At 51.0% G+C, this 15,471-nt stretch overlaps 1 protein-coding gene across 21 annotated transcripts in view; it reads left to right on the forward strand.

The window, feature by feature from the left end:
* EHMT1 (euchromatic histone lysine methyltransferase 1) overlaps positions 1-15,471 on the forward strand; it is a 115,884-nt gene that overhangs the window by 18,943 nt on the left and 81,470 nt on the right. The window contains exons 1-2 of one of the 21 annotated variants that reach the window (XM_040531917.1): positions 302-437; positions 587-695. The exons of 18 other annotated variants lie outside the window; for them this stretch is intronic. The gene's annotated coding sequence lies outside the window, so the exon portion shown is untranslated. Of the gene's footprint in view, positions 1-301; positions 438-586; positions 696-4,952; positions 4,988-15,471 lie in introns of those variants that run through there. 2 more of the 21 variants (XM_040531923.1, XM_040531920.1) reach the window with 2 other exon arrangements.

Genomic DNA, 15,471 nt, shown 5'->3' on the forward strand with positions numbered 1-15,471 from the left:
GGCTGCTTGTGCCCTGGGACGCCGTGGACAAATTGTCCACCAGCTTGTAGAGAGAAGTCAAGATCGGGCGTTTAAAAGGGGTCTGGCAGAGAAGCCACCGCCCCCCCTTCCCCAGAGGGCACCGGGATGTGAAAGCTCGAAAGCGCCCGGAGGTGGAGGGTTGGGCACGGAGCCCTCCTGGAACCCCAGCAGGGGATGAGTGCTGGCTTTTGGGGCTGGTTACCGTTGCCTGTCGTCCTGAAATGGCATTTCCTCATGTCTGCAGCAGCCCTCATTTCATGAAATGGATGCAACTGCTGAAAAAAGATCTCGCGTGAGCATGCTCACTGGAAGATTAATCCTTTAGAGGGAGTTGGAGAGTTAAGCTACTGTAATTTCTCTGCAGTTGGCTGCAGTAAACAACTGCTCTAAAGACACGAGGAAAAAAATTGACGGAGGTATATGGGATTAACGTACATATCTTTTTGTGTTTCTCCTTTAAGGTTGAGGGTTTGGTAAGGATTTTCTCTAGGAGAGCCGGGGAAGAGGGAGCTGTGTAATGATTTTGTGGGTGACCTTCATGTCGTGGTTTCTTTTTTCCCTCCAGGCCAAAGCAATCCTCTTGCAGTGCAAGGCCAAGCCGAGGCCCCGGCTGCCTTCCTAGAGCGGGGGCAGGCTCCCGGCCGACCCGGTGCTGAGTTAAACGATGATTTGAGGTGAGGCCTGATGGTTTGAGGTGAGGCCTGCTGCACGATGGGCGGCGTTGGTGGCTGGAAACACCCAGTCCTTCAGAGGGGTTATCAGGACCCAGTGCTGCTTGGTGCATCCTGCGTCTGTTGGAGAGGAGATGCGTAAAGGGATTAGCTTTGATTGGAAAAAGTCTTTTTTTTTTCTTTTTTTTTTTTTTTTAACATGCTCCCCACTCCTCTCCATGCCTGAGGGGGCTGCAAACCTGTGTCAGATGGGGGCAAAAAACCCAACCGTTGAGCAATTTTGGCTTTGCTGTAAAGGATACGTGGTCCTGAGGGTGAGGTAAGTGCGGCAGCTCGTGGCTGCACCCCGCGGAACTGAGCGCTCAATGCCCAGGGGGAGGAGGGTTCCTGGTGAGCGAACACCAGGTCGGAGGAGGACGGGACCTGCCTGGTGTCCTACGTCTGCTTCGGCCAAATTCTTGAAGTGCAAGCGATGTAGAGCCAGCCTGCGGGCTCCTGGCAGTGGTACCCTCCTGGCTTGGTGTGTTTGGGGCTGCTCCAGTATGGTGCTGGAGCTGGTAGAGCTCCCTAACCACGGCTCGGGTCTTCACTTAGAAACCTCAAACTAATCCTGCTGGGTGAGGAGGAGGTCGAGGTGAACTGTTGGCAAAACACGCCTGGCTTTAGGGGGTGCACAGGCGTAGTTCTGGGTGTTGAGCACCTCGCTGGAGGAAATCCCTTCCCTTGAAGCTCGAGGTGTTCGGGATCAATCCTGGAGACCTACTCAAAGGAGGGCACACCCTGCCTCCTTCGAGCAGTGAGTAATACAGGGTGCAACCCTTGTGCTACCAAAAATCTGGGTATTGCATGGCTGTGATGGTCATTCCTGCATCACCCGGTGTTACCTTCGTGTCCGACAGCAGCAGGATCTGCACGCGGTGCTGTGCCTTGGAGAATGGCACGGCGCTTCCTTGGCGTGGTGTGAAGAGGGGAATAATAACTCAATAATTGTGCAGATGTCAGCAGCTCCCCCCGGGTTCATCCTGTGGTGGCTGTCAGCTCGCAGGCGGATGGTGAAGCTGTCGGATGAGTTCAGGAGGGCTGTCCTGCCCTGGGCTTTGCTGCGCTAGGGATGCTGTGTGTTCCAAGGAAATATTGCCCACCCAGTGTTGAGGTTTTTCGCTCAGTTCCTCCTTTTCCCCTCCTTTCCAGAAGCTGTGGCTAGCACAGATTGTCTGCCCTCTGAGGATGGTTTTAGGGAACATTGATGGGTGTGCGCGTAGGGGGAATAATTAGCTACCAAATGCAAATAGATTGTTTCTTGCTGTTTCAAAATCATTGTAATTTCTATTGAGGATGAGTTAATTATATCTTCATTCTGATGGGTGTGAGGAAAATGATAGAGATATAGCAATATAAATATCTATGGGGAGGGTCGCTGCTTTCAGAACAGCGTTTCGGAAGTCGTGAGGACAAAGACTCGTCCTCTCGGAGCACCGAGGTTCTGCAGGGGTCGGCGGTGCTACGTGTTCCTCTGTGGTTTGGTGTTTTCTGGTGTGGCCTTTTACCTTACGCCAGTGACATAATTATCACCAGGAGAAGGGATTTTGAGTTGTGAGGAAAGCAGTGACATCCTGGTGGAAGCGTGCTTGGTTGAAGGGCTGGGAAATAACGTTTTCAAAAAGGGGAAAGCAAGAACATGGAAATAAACCTTAAAACTTACTTCTGAGCAGAATGTAACAAAACTACTTCATTAACCCGAGGTGTGTAGGTGGGGGCCTGCTGTACAAGCACAGGACCAAGTGCCTGGGTGGCACCAGGGCTTTAAACTCCTTCCTCTGGTCTCTGGTACGGCCCTATTTGCTTGCCTGGTGCAAGGTCACCCAGCGTGGGCACCAGGAAACAGGGAAGAAGTTTAGCGAAAGGAGAAACGTGGCACTGTTCCCTTATGGCATGCCTTGTGGCTCAAAGCCAAAGAGTAGAGCCTTCCTCCTCTTCTTGTTTTGGAGGAAAATAGGGAAAAGGAGCTGTTTTCAGAGGGAGCCCCTAGAAGGAGTGCAGCTCTTAGGAAGCTTTCAGTGTCCCGGGGGTGCTGTGCCTCCGGCTCGAAGCAGTGCTCCTCTGCTCTGCCAAGAAGACCTTCAGCTCCGGCAGGCCCTGCGGCAGCGAAGTCTGAAGGGGAAAAAAAAAAAGAGAAGCTACATCCACATTTAATTTCCGTCCAGTTTAAAACTTTGCAGATGCGATCTGGAGCTCCACAGGGAGCAGCCACCAGCCTAGCACCATGCGGGTGGTACGGGCACTGCCACGAGCTGTGGGGCCGGCAGAAGCAGCACCCTTGGGGACAGGGGGTGTCTGTGGGAGGTGCTGGCCAGTGCTCGGGCTGAGCTGAAGTACTCCAGGCAGAACGGGAACGTCAGCCCAGCCCCAAATAGTACCTGGGGAGTTTTGATCGTGTGGACCCCAGATGGGGCTGCCTGGATTGCCGTGCATGCAGGGGGTGCATCCGTGCGGCTTTTATTGAGATGTGAAACGTGGCATTTTGGGGTTCGTTGCCTGAATGTCCTGGATTTCTGTGAAAAAACCTGCCCATGTGGCCAGTTGTGTCTCTTTTCCATTGGCATGACCTTGCTCAGTGGAGGAACTGAAACACGAATTTGGGACTTCGGTAGCAGCCAAGGCCAGTGTTTGGCACAAGAAAATGGGACTGAATCTCACAGGCGTGTCTGAAGAAGCTTGGCACAACCGCAGCGATCGCAGGAAGGAGAAAGTTACTGCTGGGTGATACGTCGCACCAAGTCCCAGTCTCTAATAATCAAATAATGACCACTTCAAAGCCTGTTGCCTTTGCTTCTCTTCATTCTAACTGCTTCAGCCAACCTGCAGTCAATTGGTAACGACTTTAAAACCAGACGTTGTGGTATCAGCCTTGTAATTAGTTGCTGTGATGGATCCTCTCTCTGCCAAGCAGCTCAGCACCTCTGTGTTTGTGCCTTACCGAGGCTCACTTTGGACGAGCAGTTTTACCTCCTGCCTTCCCAGCCACTTCCAAATCCAGGGTACGGCCGCGTTTCGGCTTCCTTTGCACCTTGTGCAGCCTCCTTGCTGCTTCATGCCCTGCGCATGTCCCGGGTGAAGCGGGGAAGGTCTGCGCAGCATCTCCTTGCCGGGCACGGAGATCTGTGCCTGGGGAGCCCTGCCTGGAGAGGGGACCTGATCAGCTGGGAGCAGAGGATTCCCACCCCTTTATCCCTGGGGGTTGTTGTAAGTGAAGTGGCAGGCTCAGGGGAAGGAGCAGCATTTCTTAACCTGGCTGTGAAATTAGTAGGATAACCCCATTCCCATGGTGGATGAAGCTTAATGAATTGATCAGCGCGGAAGGCATATGTTCAGGCTTCGGAGTGCTGGAGGAGCAATGCAACATGCTTATGATTTCTCTGTTGTGCTTGGAAAAATATGGTCTGCAGTGAAAACCCTGCTGTAGGGCCGTGTGCCTGGTGGCCAGGAGATACGGGGTGCAGCGGGGCAGGGAGGCAGCCCCTCACTGCACTGCCACAGCCAGAGGAGGAGAGGACAGGAGGGATGGCGGGGCCGTGCTGGGTCCCAAGGGTGGCAGTGCAGGGATGGAAGCGCCTTGGTGGCTCCTAAAAGAAGAGGAAGTGAACAGCAGGTGATGCTTCGAGCGCTGTCTCGCCCGTGACCTACTTGCTGCCGCAGAGGCTTGCAGCTAAAAAGCAAACAGAGGAGAGGGCTGCGCCCTGCGGTGCCGGTGCCTGCAGGAGCTCATCCAGCTGCTGCCTTCTCCAGCTGCTGCCACGTGCCCATGGGCACCTGGGGCTGTGCAGAGGCTGCTTTAGAAAGCCAGGGAGTGGGGGCACGGTGCTGGGAGCCCGGATCCAGGCTTGGATTTGTGCAAGGTGTGAGGCAGCCCATTCACCAGCAGTGCATGGTGCTGCTTGCTGGTCCCAGCTGGGGACCCGGCTCGCCGGGATGTGCAACCGACATCAGAAATTATTCATCCCTAACCTCCTCCACAATCCACTGTGAGCCACGAGTCTGCTTTTTCCTGCGTCTGCTCCTTCAGGAGCCCCCACTAACCTGATTGTTCTTAATCTTGTCTTATTTTCCAGATCATCAATTTGATTTCTCAGTACTTTTACAGTCCTTAGTGTTCCCAGGAATCTGTGCCTCCATCAATTACCTCTCTATCTTCTTCGAGGCTGTAGCAACCTTGAACCAAAGGTTCCACGCTATTTTTATACCTCACACTGCTTGTTGGAGAAGGCTTTCAGAAACAACGGTACGCTTCTTACCAGGTATCCCAACATTTCTCAGTGAATAACAACTGCATCTCATGCTAACATGCACCTGAAGGCTGCCTTGTCCTTTTATTCATTTCTACCGCTGGGTTTGGGAGTTAAATGCATTATCTCTGACTTAATTCACATCTGCAGGCATGCATGCAGGTCACAGGGTATCCGATACTCCTTCAGCCATGTTAGTGGTGATGCTGAGCTGCCATCAGATAGCGGCACTGATGAGACCTCTCTCCTTGGAACTCATCTGCAAGCATTAGCATACAGCCCTCCTCTGCTTGATTTTGAAACCCCTTCTAATACCCCCTTCAGTGTCTGAAATTCAGATAAATCCATTAATTTCAGTGGACTTGATGTGGATTTACTGGGTGCAGAGGCATGGGTGGGAGGGGACCCTAAAATGCTGTTGTCACTGCCTGGTCTGTGGCTGCCGGTGTTGGTGTGATGCTGCCGTGAAGCCTTTCCTGCTCAGATAAGGGCTGCCTGTAGCTGGGGGCTCCTACACCTGTGCAAAAGGAGAATTAGCCTTGGCATCTTTTTTTTTTTTTTTTTTTTCTGGTGTTTGAAGCTGCTAAATAACAGCAGACATAAAGAAGTGGCTCTGAAGGTGTCTGAAATGACAGCCTTCCTCCTGTTGATGGCACACAGGGGGTTGTGAGTTAGCAGTCCAAGGTTATTTAGTTCCAAAACTTCTGCTCTTGCCTTGCAAACTCCATCCAAGAATATCTTTCCTTTGCAAATAAGAATGGAAAAAAAAAGTCCTCTGTTTTTCATAAGTTGCGAATTGTGTTTTTGTCTAAGCTGATTATTTTATTTATTCCAATAATCCTCTTCCAGAATAAAAGAAAATTAATTGTCTTCCTATTTCCATAATGATTTGCCCTTCAGACAGTTGCCAGGCAAAGTGCTTAATACCTGAAATGAAAAGATGGTGAATATTTAAAATCAGTGAGCTACTGTAGGAACATGTTTGTATTTTAATAGGGTGGTATTCAAGTAGTCCCAGAGAGTGCTATTTGCTCTGTGTTCTGTAGGATTATGAGTTTTTTTTTTTTCTCTTTTTTTTTTTCTTCTGCGTATTAAAATGGGGTCAAGCCTGCTGTGGTAGATAGTGCAAGTCTTATGTAGGATTTTGCTTGCAATATATGGACTGCCTGCAATTGAAGCCCTATAATTATCCGGCATTAATGGGGAGCGTTGTCCTTGGGTTTCGTTGTGCATTTGCCAGGGAGGTGGCTTCGCTGCCTTTCAGTGCCCGCAGATGGACAAGGGCCTGTTTCCTTGCAGCCGTGATGGGACGAGGTTTTCCCTGCAGGAGCTTCTCGCTGAGCCCCCACTCTTGGTTATTTTTAACTTTGTCCGACCGCAGAGCGTTACCTGGTTAATTTGGGAAGATGCTGGAGCGCTTCCTTAAAAGGCTCAGAAGTGATGGAATACGCAGTGATGCACCCGAGAGCTAAATTAGAGCTTTTGTAGGTGCGTTGGTTGAGGAAGGGAATTTCATATTTTATCTCCTGGCACATTTATTTTTTTCTCCCAGCCATGCATCCATGCCCTTGCCAGCTGTGGGCAGAGGTGGTGGCACAGCCCTGGCACAGCCCGGGCTTGGTCCAGAGTGAGGGGGACACTGAGGCTGCCCTCCGGCTGGCTCCTCGGTTTCCTTCCGACAGGCTTTGGGAAACAGCTAAAAATGTTGGCTTGGGGATCGATGGGCGATTGTGCTGGGGGAAGGTGAAGAGAAGGTGCGAGGTGCTTTAACATCTGGTGTGACAGGGAGGGTTTGTTGCCCTGTCGTGATGTCCCCTTCGTTGTCCCTGCAGGGCACAGCAGAGGTGGGGACCAGGGACTGGCACCAGACCTGAGCATGGCCCTGGCTTTCCTCGGCTCAGTGCAGGAACTAGGGACAGTTTCAGGGCTGTTTCAGCACAAGAAACCCTACAGCAATAAATTCCTCATGTCTGTCATGTTTGCCCCTTCCCTTATGTGAAATTGCTCCAAAGGAGCAGGGTGTGATCCATGGAGGAGAGCAGGGTAGGAGTTTGTTATGTCCGTGATCTTTGTGTGGCACCCAGCTGGAGGGCGGTGGGGATGTGGTGATGCTCAGCTCCCAGCCTTAGCAGCGGGGAGGGAGGGCGGGAGCCTCTTGGCCACAGTGCGAGCTTGGGGACCACCAGACTGGGCATGTGGGTATGCTCCTGAAGGTCCACCTGCTGTGCCTCTCCCACCAATCTTCTGTTTGCCTTTAACCATCACAAACCTGGCAGGGGAATTCATTAATGCCACTCCCGACAAACTTTGATTCTGCCATGGATTGATTCAGGATCGCTCCCTGTGCTCACACACCAGTGACCCCTTCGCTTCCTGTGCAGAAGTCCTGGGGGGGCTGCAGCAGGAAACCAGCCCCTTCTCTTTATTCTTGAGCTGATAGGGACGATTATTGCTTGCTGACAGTGTGCTTGGGTCATTGTGCACGGCATGGAAGAAGTTATTCCAGTCACAGAACGTGGGTGGCCATCTCCTCTCCATAGAAAGCTGCTGTTGATTTTGGCATTTTAGGATCCATTGCTAAAGTCACCGATGGAGCAGCATGTCCAGCTTGTGCAGGTTTCCATCTAGTTTGCTGCAGTGGGTGTAAATCACTGACCGGTTATGGTCCTGTTCTCCGGGAAGCATTTGCTATGTATGCACAGTGTGGAGGAAGAGTCTGAACTACAGTCACATTGAGTTTTTGTAAAAGAGCGCTGTGCTTGCTGGCGTGTCTGTCAGGAGGGTTGTGAAACGGCAGAGGCTGTGTGATTGGTGGCAAGGGCGGTGAGAGGACGGGAACTGGCCGGGCAGTACACCAAAGGGTGGAACAAATGGGCGTTCACGGCTTTGTTCTGCACAGCACCTCACTCGTTCTCAAGGCTTTTTGTGTGCCAATGACCTGCCGGCCTGTTCCAACTAAGTGTTTTTTGGATGTAACCTTTCCTATCATCCAGCTGGTTATTGCTGACATCGGCTGTGTTATGCCCTATGGCACTCGTGGAGGGGATGAGCCATTGCCCTGCCAGAGGAGCAGTGAGTGAGCACTTTCATAGAGTCACAGAACCACAGAATGGCCTGAGTTGGAAGGGACCCACAAGGATGATTGAGTCCAACCCCTGGCTCCACTCAGGACCACCCAAAACCCAGACCCTATGTCTTGGAGCCTTGTCCAAATACTCCTTGAGCTCCGCCAGGCTCGGTGCCATGACCTTATCCCTGGACAGCCTGTTCCAGTGCCCGACCACCTCTCGGTGAAGAACCTTTTCCTAACACCCAGCCTGAGCCTCCCCTCTGCTTGGGCTGCGGGTGCCCAAGGCTCCCCTCTGCATGCCCACAGCCTAGCTGAAGGACGAGAAGTTTGCCATATGCATGTCCTTGAGAACGTCTTCTCTTGGTCCTGTGGTTGGGATTGAGTGTTGCGTGGCATCAGTGGCAAGAGTCCTTTCATGTTCCTCCAGGACATGATCCACCTGAAAGGAGGCTGCAGTGGGGAGGGTGCTGGTCTCTTCTCAGGTGATAATTCGTAGAATGTGAGGAAATGGTCTTAAGTTGCACCAGGGAGGTTTAGATTGGTCATTGGGAAGAATTCCTTCATGGAGAGGGTGGTTGAGCACCAGAACAGGCTTCATGGGGCAGTGGCGGAGTCCCCACCCCGTGAGGTATTTAAGGGACGTGAAGGTGTCACCAAGGGACATGGCCCAGCAATGGGACTGGTGGGTCAGTCTGATGGTTGGGCTTGGTGGTCCTGAACGGCCTTTCCATCGTGAATGATTCCGTGGCTCTGTCAGCAGCCTCGCCATCCTCACAGCCCAGAGCATCAGGCCCTGTGTCAGACGTGCACAGGGTGGAGTGAGGGAGCTCACAGACGTGGGGTCACTAACACTGGGCCTGTGAGCAAACGGTTGGTGCGGGGAGCAGCCATGCGCCACCCCGCCTGCCGTCCTCTGGGGCTGCCGGGCCCAGCGCCGGGCCTGAGCTGCGGGTGGGAGAGGAGTTTGTGGCGACCACATGCTTGGGAGGCCATGTCTGTGTGAAAGGACAAAAACAAAAGGAAAGGTACGAGCGAGGCCATATTGTTTGCTTCAGATGTTTTACTTTGCTGTCTCACGGCTGTGGTTTTGTCTCCGTGCACCTCGAGCACCCCGGCTCCCAGCTCAAGCGTCAAGTCTGAAATTGGAGCCAGCTGCGAGGGCAGGGGTGGGGAGGAGGGGAGGTGGTGCCACAAAACCTGGTTAAAGCTCAGCCCGTGGGCTTTGGGGGGATGGCTTGGGCCTGATTTCTGGTGTTTTCACTTGAGACTGGGAGACGGGTATGGGCCCTGCTGGTTGTGGCAGGGATGGGGCCACGGGTTCGTCTGGCTGTGCTCGGTTATCATGGTGGGGCTGGGGCCGGGGCTGCGGAGCTGCTGGTGGGAGAGGTGCCGGTGGATGGTTGGCATTGATTCTTTCTGGAGAGAGATCTCTATAAATATATATATGTATATAAATATACGCATATATAAATATATGTGTCTGTTTATATGTATATATTTATGTGTTGGGTTAACTGACCAAACTTTCTGCTTCTTTTACTGAGTACTGCTTTATTCTGAAGCAGGTGGAAAAGCTGCCACTGGAGAGGTGATGGTTATTGGACCTTGTTGAGGTTTCCTCAAAAAAAAATAAAAATGATTAAGATGGGGCAGAGGGAACAAACCAAACCAAAAAAAAAAAATCCCACCCCAAACAAAAAATCTTTATCACATTTTAAATCTTTCTTCTCCCCCCACTTCCAAATGTGCTTTTTAAAGAGTTACAAATGCTCGTTGGCATAGAAACTACAGGATCTGACTGAGGCATGCGAATGGAGAAGGAGCCATTCTGCATGAGCGCCATGCGCTGAGCCTCCGCGGGGCTGGCTGGAATCTTTTACGAGGCGAAGAAAATTGTCCAGATGTTGCTTGAATTAGAATGGCACTAAATATTTAGGTTTTCCAATTTGCACTTAAATCCCCAAAAACTTGAAATGTAGGGAATGCAGATACATTACCAGTGGGCTTTCTTTTCAAATTTTTTCAAATGAAAGAATTTGTAGTCCAAAAATATTGCTAAAATCTGTTTGGCTCTGAGGAGTGCCAAATCCTCATTAAAACATGTGGATATTTCTGTGGTTTAATCTGTTAGAAATGCATTCAGGATCCAGTTATGTTAAATTAAGCAACAATATTGGCCTGGATGTTGCTTGAAATATTAAATGTGGCAGTCGGAACACGAGGCAAAATGTTTGCACATTCTAATAGCTCAATGAGTAATTTTTTTTTTTAATTTTATTTCCGAGGAATGATCGAGAGCGCTTAAAACCCATCCCTGCTCTCCTGGCTCCACCAAGGAGCCACGCGTGTCCTGGACACGCCATGAGGATGCTGATCCCTTAGAGCCTCCTTGGGGTGCAGGGGAGGCTGAGGTTTGCCTTGGCATGGCATCTTGCTTGTGCCTATTAATTTCTCCTAATTCTTCATTGCCTCGTGGTGAGGCCAGGCCCCTTGTGCTTTACTTTGGCAGGGCTTCGCCGCCGTGGATGTGCAAAGGCACTGTGGCGCTGGGGAATACATTCGTGTTGTGTAGCAGGTGGGAGGCATCATTGCTGGGCAGCTGGGAACTGTTCTTTTTTAAATTTGACACATTTCATAAGTTGTTCTGTATTTTAGCCTTTTTTATCATTTAAGGTTAAAAATGTTTTGAGGCCTTTTTAATTGCGCTGTATTAAAAGGATACCTCGCTGCAAAGCAGTAGGCAGCGGGATCGTGCTGCTGTGGCTCCGGAGTACATCGCCTCTTTGCGTGAGATGTAAAAAGGGCAGAATGGCAGCTTGGCGGGCTCAAAAGTCAGCTGTGCTTTACTTCATCTGCTAAAAAGGAAGAAAAAGTGCGTGCTTTCCTGTGGGGTAGTTTGTCTCTCTTAAAACCTGAAGCTTAGTGCAATTTTCTTAATTATTTTAATGTAGAGAATAATAATTGTGTGATGATAAATGGGGATTGTTAACGATTCAAGGTAGAAGAAAGCAAGTGGCAATATAAGGCATAACGTAGCGGAGGCCGTCACCATAAACTTTCCCTGCAAAGCCAGTGGGCCTGCTGGGGAGGGGAGGCAGAGATCTGGAGTCGGAAGAGAAACGAGCATCGACCCCTTCCTTGGCCACCCCCTGGCTGTGCCCTCGGAGCCTGACGGAGGTCCCAGTCTTGATGAGGTCCTTGGGAGGACATCTGGCTGCTTGCTCGCGCATCCCGTTGTGCCTCTCTTGGCTTTGCAGCTTTGCTGTAGGGACCCCGTAGCACAGATTAACTTCAGCAGAGGTGAGGACAGGGCTGGTGTTGTGCAGCCTGCCTTGAGAGGATAGTGGGAGGACTAGAACAGGAGCAGTAGGATGGAGAATAAATCAGAAACGGAGGAGAAATTAAAAATGGGAATTACAAATAGGGGAATAGAGTTCAAAACAGAAGGAAAAAAAATGACACAGACAGTGAAACTTTGAAACATGCAGACATGGGCACGTGTGTTTGCGAACAGCTGAAAACAGAAAAATCCCTGATCCCAAAGTAACTGAGGAAAGACACCTCAGTATGTAGGTGTAGGAATATGTAGGAAGATGGAAAGTGGTTGAAGATGGAAAACAAAATGAGGGATTTGGAGGCAAGTTCCGATCACTGTCTCTGTAGCAGCTTTGTCCTTTATGCTGGTGTTTAAAAAATGATTAAAAAATTCCCCCAAGCCCCTGAATCACGATGGAGTGATGAATGGGAAGAGCTGGCCCCACTTCTCTCCACGGGCATGGCAGAGGGGCTCCAATTCTTGTTGCTTAAGAGAGGCTGGGGAAGGCAGTGCTCTGCGGGTTCTGATTTTGGAGGCCTCCCCCCAGACCCCTGCAGGTGGGTAACTGCGAAGAGAAGGTAGATCAGCCGGACACAGATAACGAACAAAGAGCTCGTGTTGGTCGCGTGTCCCAAGGTACGGCCCTGACACGTGTGTCTTCTGTGGCTGTGCCGCAGTCGCGCGCTGTCCACGACGCCGAAAGCGCTGTGCTGGCATCCAGGTGGGTGGCTGCTCCTGCAGCCTGGCGGAGGCAAAGCATGTTTTTATTTGGCTAATTGAAGTCAACTTGGTATTTTATATGCTTACAAGGTGATAAAATTTCAACCTCCATGCAACCTACCTTAAGGTAGCCCTTTTAATACAGAAGCGCATTGGCTTTTGCAGTGCAGGCAGATGCTGCACTTAATTAACTACACATGGAGAGAAAAATGAATTGTGTCACCAGCAGGCATCGCCAGTCTGAAGGCGTGAGCTCAGTGGAGCTTGCTTCTTACCAAAAAGCTCGGCTTTCACCTCTAGCAGTGCGTTATATAATTGCGGGACAAAACACTTGGTGAGTTTTTTCGGTGGGACGCAGGCTGAGATGGCCGCGGTTCTTTGAGCAGCCCGCTGTACTGCAGCTGCGCAAATCATCGGGGCGGGAGCTGCCGGGACATGGCCCTTGTGAAGCAAAACGATGGCAGCAACCGTCCTCCTTCCCGAGGAGTCTGACGGACTCCTGAAGCTGAGGTTAACTGGCAGTGCAGGGCAGCGTTACAGGGATCAGAAATGAGGTGTGAGCACCTGACAAACATAAATGGATCCCTCAGGCTACTGGGTTCGGTCACTTTATATACACACTGGTGTCCTACATCGGTGTCGGTGTCCTCCCTCTGTTGTTTAGACCCATGCAGGAGCTCCCACACGCTCACATCCCTCCCTGCAGGTTGCCTTGCCACGCGAGCGGTCCAGCCTGGCACTTATCCATGGGTAGGTCCATGTGAGCTACACTGCTGCAGGAGAATTTGCATTTACTGTGGTTTTTATGAACCACGTTTCTCTTCCTTTCGTCTGCGTATCGCAACGGGTGCAGCCTGTTTTGCATTTTTATAGTTTAAAGTTAAACTTTGCTTTATGGCATCCGTTCAAACTCCTTGGGAACGGGTGCGTTTAAGTGGGAAGGGGGATAGGTGGGGCACTGCAGGAATTCTGCAAGGCTCTGCTCACTGCAGAGAGGAAGAAGGGTGTTAAATACGGTTTGAAATGGCAAGCATCTCGGGTTGCTTTACAACTGGTCCTTTACTCTGCTCCTTATACAGAAGGATTTAGAAAAAGGAAAAAATAGCGGTGCTGCAGGCGTGCCACCGTCTTGGCCCTTGCATATCCCCGTGCAGGTTCTCACACTGATATCCGAGGCATGTAACGAAAGGGGAATACCAAAAATATTGCCGTGATGATGGCAACACCCAGGGGATGTTCCCCTTGTGGCCATCTCAGCTGGCACGGCCCTCACCTGGGGCCGACCGGGCATTTCACCCCCTTCCAGAGGCAGAGGGGAAGGAGCTGTGTGGGTGCGCTGCTCGGGGCCAGCAGCAGGGCCGATGCCGCAGAGAAAATGTTGGGCAGAGCGCTGGAGGAGCCGGCTGACCTCGGCCGTCCTCAAGTTTGTTTCACCGAGGCCTGAGAGCGAGCAGGCGGCTGCCGACGGCCGATGTTTGGCTTCCTGTCTCAGAAGGGGAAAAAACTCAGGATTTGTCTTCTCCTGTTGCCTGTGCACTATTTTTTGGTGTGCTGCCAACGCGGAGCAGCAGCAGTTCTGCTTGCCTCTTCTCCGGGACACGAGAGCGGAGGAGAAGCTTCCAGGGGTCTGTGGGGCTTTGGATGCAGATCGCACAGCAGGAGGCAGAGCCTGAGCTTTGTGCAGAGCAGGGGCAGGGCTGAAGCCCTTTCCCCCTGTAATAGAAGTGTGCAAAAGTTCTCCCCAGTAGCCTGCTGCCTTCTGCTTTGCCTCCAGAACGTTTTGGCTGCAGTGGCCAAGAGCGGGCAGCCCGGGGCTGGGCTGCAGCCGTTTTGCAACCTTCAGCTTTCCCCTTCCCCTGGCTCGGGGCTCTGCGAGCTGCTCGCATTGCTGCGGCGTCTGGTGCGGGCGCTTTTCTTCTAGTGCTCTGCTCTATTGCGGGCACTTTAATTTAAAATGTTAACACAGTGATGCCTCCCTGAGAGGCAAATAAGCATGTTATATGTGGAGGGAAAAGGTGGGAGAATTGGAAGGAGTTTTTTGTTTTGTTTTGTTTTGTTTTTTTGCAATAGTGATTTAATTTTTGATGTGAAACTGGTGCTTTATTGTCAAGTGCACCGAGTGCTGCACCTTGCTGTAGGAGATGCAGGCTTGAAAGGCGCTGTCCAAGCTGGCCACCCGAGATCAGTGAGCGGTTCTTGATTTGAAATTTGCTCTTTCTACAGAGCTTTCATGTGGGAAAGTATCAGAGTGAGCTCATCAGTCTTCGAGCTGAGCTATGAGTCTCAGCCTCGCATGTGTTTGCTGTAATACAGCAAGTCTTTATCAGTGCAGCTCTGGGAACCCAATCAAAGAGGATGGTTTAATGATTTGGGCATTAAAATAAATCCTGTGACTATCTTCCCGAATTTAAATCTGTGTTCGGAAATCTCCAGGAATACGTGGGGCCCCAGGCGCTGGCTCCGTGCCCTCGGATGTCTGCGAGCAGCGCGGCAGCGCCTGCCAGGCTGGAGGGGAAGAGAAGGGAAGGGAAGCAAGTCTTCAGTTTGCTAGTAAGTGGTGTACCCTCGCCCTGTATCCATGTCGGCGTTGGTTTCCATACAGTGTTGTCACCTAAACGTTTGCCAGGTGTTGAACACATCTGCATAAAAAAATAGCTAAGTGAGCTCGTTGTCCTTGCCTCGGATGCTTTGACGTGCACCCACTTATCTGACAGGAAATTTCTGCGAAGTGACTAATCTGAATTTATTGCTCCCCTTGCTCAGTTCGGATCTGACCTCCCTCCTGCGTGACTCTGGGCTGCGTCCTGCTGTCACGGAGTCGCCCCCATGGCACCCTCCTGCTTTGGACCTCAGCAGTGGGCATGGAGAGCTTCTCAGGGTTGAAAGCTTGCTGGTTCGGATAAATATTTCCCCTCCCCTCCGAAAATCATATTCGTTACAGGGAATCTGATACAGAGGGAGAAAATACTGAGACATTTGTTATTACATTGATGCATTTTGTTTTAATCAATTTATTTTATTTTTAAATAATGGAAGATGAGATTTTCAGAGGAGCTTAAAATGCCCGAACTTCACTGAGGCGCAAGGTGAAGCTGTCCCGCGCTGGCTGTCCCAACACCTCCTTTGGATCTTGCCCCAGCTCAGCCACCCGATGCGACTCGGCAGGAGAGCAGCAGAGCAGGCCCTCGGGTCCAGGTCACCTTTCCCACGTTCCTCTGTCCCATACATGTATGTAGGACCACTCCAGCAACTTTTAGCAGTTACTTCTCCAAGCCTCAGTTTTTCCATCTGTAAAATGGAGACAGTCATATTATCTACTACTCACATCTCTTGTTATGGATTCCTTTATAAAGAAGCCATAACTATTTATATTGTTACAATATATTTAAG

Source organism: Cygnus olor, chromosome 19, assembly GCF_009769625.2.
Source record: "Cygnus olor isolate bCygOlo1 chromosome 19, bCygOlo1.pri.v2, whole genome shotgun sequence".
NCBI classification, from domain to species: Eukaryota; Metazoa; Chordata; class Aves; order Anseriformes; family Anatidae; genus Cygnus; species Cygnus olor.